Below are 7,057 nucleotides of genomic sequence, written 5' to 3'. Positions count from 1 at the left end.
GATAAAAAAGTTCGAATAAACGACGCGAATGCTGGGAATTAATTTATATATTTAACAGATAGAACTCATTACTATTGACCTTATTTTCTAATATCCCTCGATATTTGTCGTGTACTCCAGAGAAATTATTTTCTTTTTTTTTTCCTCTTATTCTTTCAATTAATTAATATTACGACGATAAGTGTAATAAAAGAAAATAAAAAATAAGAAATAAAAAAAGAAAAAAAAAAGAAAAAAGAAAGAAAAAAAAAAAAGAAATTTTGTCATTATCAAATCATTTCGATAATTTTTAACGAAAAATATATACTAAGATTTCATTATCATTTTTATTAATTCGATAATTTCAGATAGTACAATTGAATGACGCAATTATTATTAAAAAAAAAAAAAAAAAATTTATCTATTTAATATCAATATATATCTAATTCTCAGCTAATTTATTAATTTCACTTATCTACATTCATTCTGATATCGATAATTGTAAAGAAATGGATTCTAATGTTATTAGAATTTTTATCAGTTAATTACGAATACAACGATTAAAATTTAATTTATGAATAACAATAGATTTACATTATCATTAATTGTATCATCTGACTGTTTTTAATGTCAAATATAACAATATATCTAAATCATATAAAAAAATTTATTAATTTATCATTCTATCAAATTTTATATACCGTATAACTATTATTTATGTAAAATCTATGAAATATTAATTCTTACGTTTAATTATTTTCTTAATTAATATAGATTCGATGAAGTCTCAAATCAGTCAAAGTTCTCCCTTCTTACAAATCTTATTATATAATTTCCGAATTTGACTCTATCTCTCTCTCTCTCTCTCTCTCTCTCTCTCTCTCTCTTTTCTTCGTCAAAAAAAAAAAAAAAAAAAAAAAAGAAAAAAAAAGGAAGAATAAGAAGATGATAACAGTGACGATGACGAGGATAATGATGAATAAGAATAAGAATAACAAAAAGAAGAAAAAAAGACAAGAAGTAGACGAGAGACTCGATAGAAACGGGTTAACGTTTTGCGGTAGATTTTGCGGTGGAAGAGCCCAGCATCCGGGACGAACTATTAATTTCCTTTCGGTCTCACCGATTTCCGCGGGTTACCCCACCCGCCGCGTAATCTTCTTCGAAGCTGATTCGACGAAGATTCAATGCTGAAGTTTGCGTGTGGTAGACGCGCGACGGGAGATCCTACTTGCGATCTCGCTCGATCCTTATCTCGAAAACGGATATCCGCTTTGGACTGTCTGCTTGCTTGCTTGTTTGCTTGCTTGCTTGCTTGCCTACTTTCTTGCTTGCTTGCTTGCTTGCTTGCTTGCTTGCTTGCTTACTTGGTTGCTTGGTTAGTTGCTTGCTTGCCCATCTAGCCAAATCTTTTCAATCGAAATCGTTCGAATGAGATTTAATTCAAAAGTTTCTATTCTGTCGATTCATGACATTTTATAAATAAAATTTGCCTTCAATTTTAATTAATTGTATATCTGTCTGTGTGTGTGTGTGTATGTGTATAAGTAGATATTATAAATGATATATTATATGTATGATGATTCAATAACTGATATTAGTAAGAATGATATTTCTATGTAAAATATATTAATAACTAATATTTTTATAAGTATCATTTATTTATTATAATTGAAATAAATGAATATTATTGATATTAACATACTATAATATAACAAAAGATATATATATATATATATATATATATATATATTATGATAATAGTATAAGGAATATTATAATACTATATTAATAGAATAATAATTATTAATAATAATATAATTAATATAATATATATATTTATAATTAATATAATAATAATATAATTAATAAAAATAATATATATATATATATATATATAAAGTATTACAATTAATATTTTATTTAGTATATAAAATATATGACTGTAAATTTATTCCTATGAATAATATAAGTAGATATAAATTCGAAAGACGGAATTTATGAGATAAGCTCGCGGTTTTCGTTTTCTAATACACTCGATCCTCTAGTCGGTATGTCCCTATCAACTTGGAATTCTCGTGGGGGTCTTAATAACAAAAGTTTCCCCCCCCCCACCCCTTCCCCCTTGTACGATCGAGTATGGCAACGAGTACGATCTCTTAGCCGTCGTTCTTGAGCGCATCGTGAATGCGCGCGCGCCCTACGAACTCCTCAGATATCGTCTTACAGCTTACGAAGATTTTGCTTGTATACTCGCTCCTGTGAATCGACTACCATCCGCCCACGTGCCTCGACTATCCTCTCTTTTAGTTTTTCTCTCTCTCTCTCTCTCTCTCTCTCTTTCTCTTTCTCTCTCTTCTTATCGCTAAACTGATATATAAGTTCTTCTTTTCATTCATTTTATTTTTCGTTTCGCTTCGTTTCATTTTTTCTTCTTCTTCTTTTTTTTTTTTTTTTCCTTTTTTTCTATGGAACTTGTCATATTTCGTCGACGATGAATTTGAAGAATTTTCAATGTATATTAATTACTGAATTCTTTTAATGATTTATACAAATGTGAAATATTTTATCAATGATTTAATTGTCATGTTTAAGAGATCGAAATGTTTTCTTTTTTTCCCTTTTATTTATTTATTTATTTTTTTCTTTTTCTTTTCATTCAACTTTTATACCCATTCTGATCAGTATTTTGATCAATTAACTAATGAACAGGTAAGTATATTATTAAATAAACATATACATATATGTATATAATAATATGAATATTTTCGGTATTTGTAATAAAAATGTCAATAGATTTCGTAATATAGGTGATCAGTGTTAATAATTAATTATTAATTGTTTCGATATTAAATAATTAAACGTTTGACTTATGTCTCTTTGATTATTATAAATACTGAGTTTTTTTTTTTCTCTTTTTTCCTCTTGCATTAATCATTGTAAAACTGACTTATGTCATCGTACTGATGGTATTTTATCATGAATGAATACATTTATTTAAAGTACCATGATCCAACGATTAAAGATACTTATCCAATAAATATCATAGCAAATATTCTCAATTAGGACTGAATATCAATAATAATATCTAATGTTGAAATACCAAGTAAAATTAGTTGATCGTTGTTGAATCATCCATCGATTTAATCAAAGATTATTTTCCATTAATGACACACTTATCGATCGTAAGAAAATCAAATTTCCTTATCAATAACGATTCGAGCCATTCTAATATGAAATAAATTTCAACGATGATTACTAATAATCAGATCCATTTAACCAGAGATTCACTTGACGTATATACGTTCCGTCGCACAAATTATGATTAAAGTAATAATCGTACGTACGTTTGAGATTGTTTCGAAAATAAAAAAAAAAAAAAAAAGAAAAGAAAATATCATTATCAAAAGTCTAGTAATAAACTTTATACTCGTACGTTACAATAATAGAAAGCAATCGATTTTATTGTTAGGGTCGAATGAAAAAAAAAAAAAAAAAAAAAATCTAACTTTTACGATTCGAATCAAATGGTTGATAGAGCGAGAGAGAGAGAGAGAGAGAGAGAGAGAGAGAGATGGGTGGATGGGGGAGGGAGGGAGGTAGGGAGGGTGGAGGAAAAATCTATATAACAAGATAGTTTTCGACGATTAATGATCGTCGAGCTATCGAATGATTTGCTTCGTTGCAGAGCACCCCCCCCTCTCTCTCTCTCTCTCTCTCTCTCTCTCTCTCTCTCTCTCTCTCTTTTGCGCACTATGGGAAGGTTGGCTGTCGCGGGAATATCTATTCCAGCATGGACAAAAAATGTTTACCAAGCGAACGGGACCGGGGTTGGCACGGGAGCATGGCGTGCATCCAATAACCGTTTCGCAAAGGGCCAGGCAGGGTCAGTTTTCAACTCGACGCTGTATAACAGCGCATATCCATTTACTACTTCAGGATTGTTTATAGCGTGCGTGCCGTAGGTCGGAGCTTCCATCAGACTCGACGAAGCCAAGTGTTTCCTATCGTTTCCAGTACTCCTCCTGCTCCTCCTCCTCCTCCTCCTCCTCCTCCTCCTTCTCCACCACCACCACCACCACCATCACCACCGTCTCCTCATCCTCCTCCTCCTTCTCATCTTCCTCCACCACCATCACTATCACCACCTAGGTATTCCTCCTTCTACTTCAACCACCATCACCACACCACCATCTTCTTCTTCTCATCCCTTTTCTTTTCTCTGTCTGTCTTTCTCTCTTCTCTCTCTCTCTCTCTCTCTCTCTCTGTCTCGCTCTTTCCAGCACGTCTTTCCTCTCACTCGTCTTTTCCTCATTCGTGAGCTTTCTACTACTATAGATGTCCGACGTCCGACGTTGGAATTCGAAAGTATGATTGGTGAACGATGAAAAATGAACGCAGTGTGAATGATTAATATATACCCCGTATATCTGCCTAATATAAATTTTTTTCATTTTTATATACTTATTTATATTCAAATGTACATTTATTATTCAATATCCTTAAGATATATACACGTATATGCGTTTGAGGACATCGTTATTCGTAATGTTTTTTCTTTCTTTTTTTTTTTTTTTTTTTTACTTTTTTTTTTACTTTTTTCTTTTTGTACTTTTTTTTTGTTTTTTTTTTTTTTTTAAATACGAAATCGTCATTTTCTTTTGCATATACGACGTATATCGCGCGAGTATTCAATATAGAATTCGACAAATAAAAAAGGAAAAAATAAATTAGATTCTCTTTTCGTGAAAATTTCTTTTCCTTTTTCTTTATCATTGATAAAAAGGATGGAAATAAAAAAATGTTTCTTTTTCTCATATATATATAAGATGTATGAAGTATTCAAAAATATAATAATCAATTATTAATAAAAAGGAACAAAATAATTCCTTTCCCTTATCAAATATAATGGTATAGAACAAGATAATTAATTGTAACTATTGTAAATTGAAAATTATCTTTCTTTTATTGTTTGTCTAATAATTATCCTTCTCTCCCTCCTCCTCTCTCTCTCTCTTTCTTTACGTTAATTTAATAAATCTTCCGGTCTTGTGTTCTTTCTGAAAGAAGGAGACCCGTTGAGAGATAAAATGCAACAAAAAAGAAAAAGAAACGGAAGAAAAAGGAGAGAAGAGAGAAGAGGAAAAAATAAAAGAAAAGAAAAGAAAAGAAAAGAAAGGAAAAGAGATAGAGAGAGAGAGAGAGAGAGAGAGAGAGAGAAAATAAAAGAACTGGTAAGTGCGCGCACGACTCGTCGAGGCGCAACGATATGCGTCGAAGAGTGTCGATGCGTGATGCACTGCCTGGGTCGTTTCATTCCGCGCGTGTCTAATGCGTGGGACAGTACCGTACAATTTTACTTAGTTTCACGAGAAAATCGTTCCTCTTCTTGTTCGCTTGATATGGAGAAGGAGGAGAAGAGGAAGAAGGAAAGAGAGAAAGAAAGAAAGAAAGAGAGAGAGAGAGAGAGAGAGAGAGAGAGAACGCCCATTACCGATCGCTTACGGTCACGATCCGTTTTCCCGTCTTCGTGATTATCTTTCTTTCGGGAAAATAACGGTACTTGTTTGCTTTCCGTCTATCTTCTTCTTCTCCTTTATTTTTCTTTTTTTTTCTGTTCTTCTTCTTCTTCTTCTTCTTCTTCTTCTTCTTCTTCTTCTGCCATTCCCACCCCCACTTAACCCTAACTCCATCTCACCCTTAGTCTCATCAAGATGATCTCACAGATTCATACTGGATCGTTGTAAAACAAATGCACGAGAAGATATGGTATGGTTAGGAAGGAGGGATAGAGGGAAGGGGGGGAAGAGGGTGAAGAGGCGGACGAATGTTTTAACGTCGATAAGGGCAAAAAGTGATTAATTTCGTACTATGTTAATACGAAACACACGGAGAATAAGAGAGAGGTAGGGAGAGTGATAGAGGTAGATAGAAAAAAAAATAAAAACAAAAAATTAATGCAGCAAGGAAGAAAAAGAGAGAGAGAGAGAGAGAGAGAGAGAGAGAGAACGAGTGAGTGCATCGTGTTGCATCGGAATCGTGCCGATAAGGAATTTACAATATCTCGAGCGCGTTCTCGATATTATCGGTTCCTCTTCGGTTTGTTCGCTCGGATCGATAAATAGCCGTTTAAATATCGGCGCGCGGCATGCCGCAGCAATGAAGGAGAAAGAGAGAAAGAGAGGAGAAAAAAAGAGAGAGAGAGAGAGAGAGAGAGAGAGAGAGAGAAAGAACAAGCGCGGCTCTTACCAAGCGCGCGGCTCTCTCTCTCTCTTTTTTTTTTCTCTCTCTCTCTCTCTCTCTCTCTCTTTCTTTCTCTATGTGTTCGTGTGATATTCATGTTCGTGTTCGTTCGCGGAAAAGGGGGCCAAATGAATTGCCGTCGGAAGGCTCGAGAGAGTTAGAAAAGGCAGGCTAACGCGCTCACGAAGCGCTTATCCGCGGAACATGCAATAGCAACGCGTATTAAAAGTCGGCTAATTTAAAATCGAGCGAAGATTTGCGCGCTCGCGCGAACCATATACTATATGCATATGTGTGTGTGTGTGTGTGTGTGTGTGTATGTGTAGATATATATATATATATATATGTTACGTTTATGTACGATCTTTTATACTTTTATACATACATGTAGATATATATATTATACATATACTATATATTGTTCATGTGTATATATATATAAATATATATATATATATATATATATATATGTATATATATATAAATGTGCACACACACACATGCATACACAGGTAGAGACAGACATATACATTAGAGAGGCTGCCGCAATCGTAGCCGCAAACTTCTACTCACGATCGAACTTTCATTGGCGTCGCTTACCAGGGATCGACCTTTTCTCTCTATCTTTATCTATTTATCTATCTATCTATCTATCTATATATCTATTTATCTATCTATCTCTTTCTCTCTATTTTTCCCTTTCTCTCTATCTCTATCTTTATCTCTCTCTCTCTCTCTCTCTCTCTCTCTCTCTCTCTCTCTCTCTTTTCCTCTCTATCTATATGTCTATTTATCTCCCGTTGTTTGCTTGAAAAGTTCGAATCGTGAGTACGAA

The sequence above is a fragment of the Vespa mandarinia genome, chromosome 2 (genome assembly GCF_050613455.1).
Source record: "Vespa mandarinia isolate Hongniang chromosome 2, ASM5061345v1, whole genome shotgun sequence".
Taxonomy (NCBI): Eukaryota; Metazoa; Arthropoda; class Insecta; order Hymenoptera; family Vespidae; genus Vespa; species Vespa mandarinia.
This window is presented reverse-complemented; position numbering follows the sequence as displayed.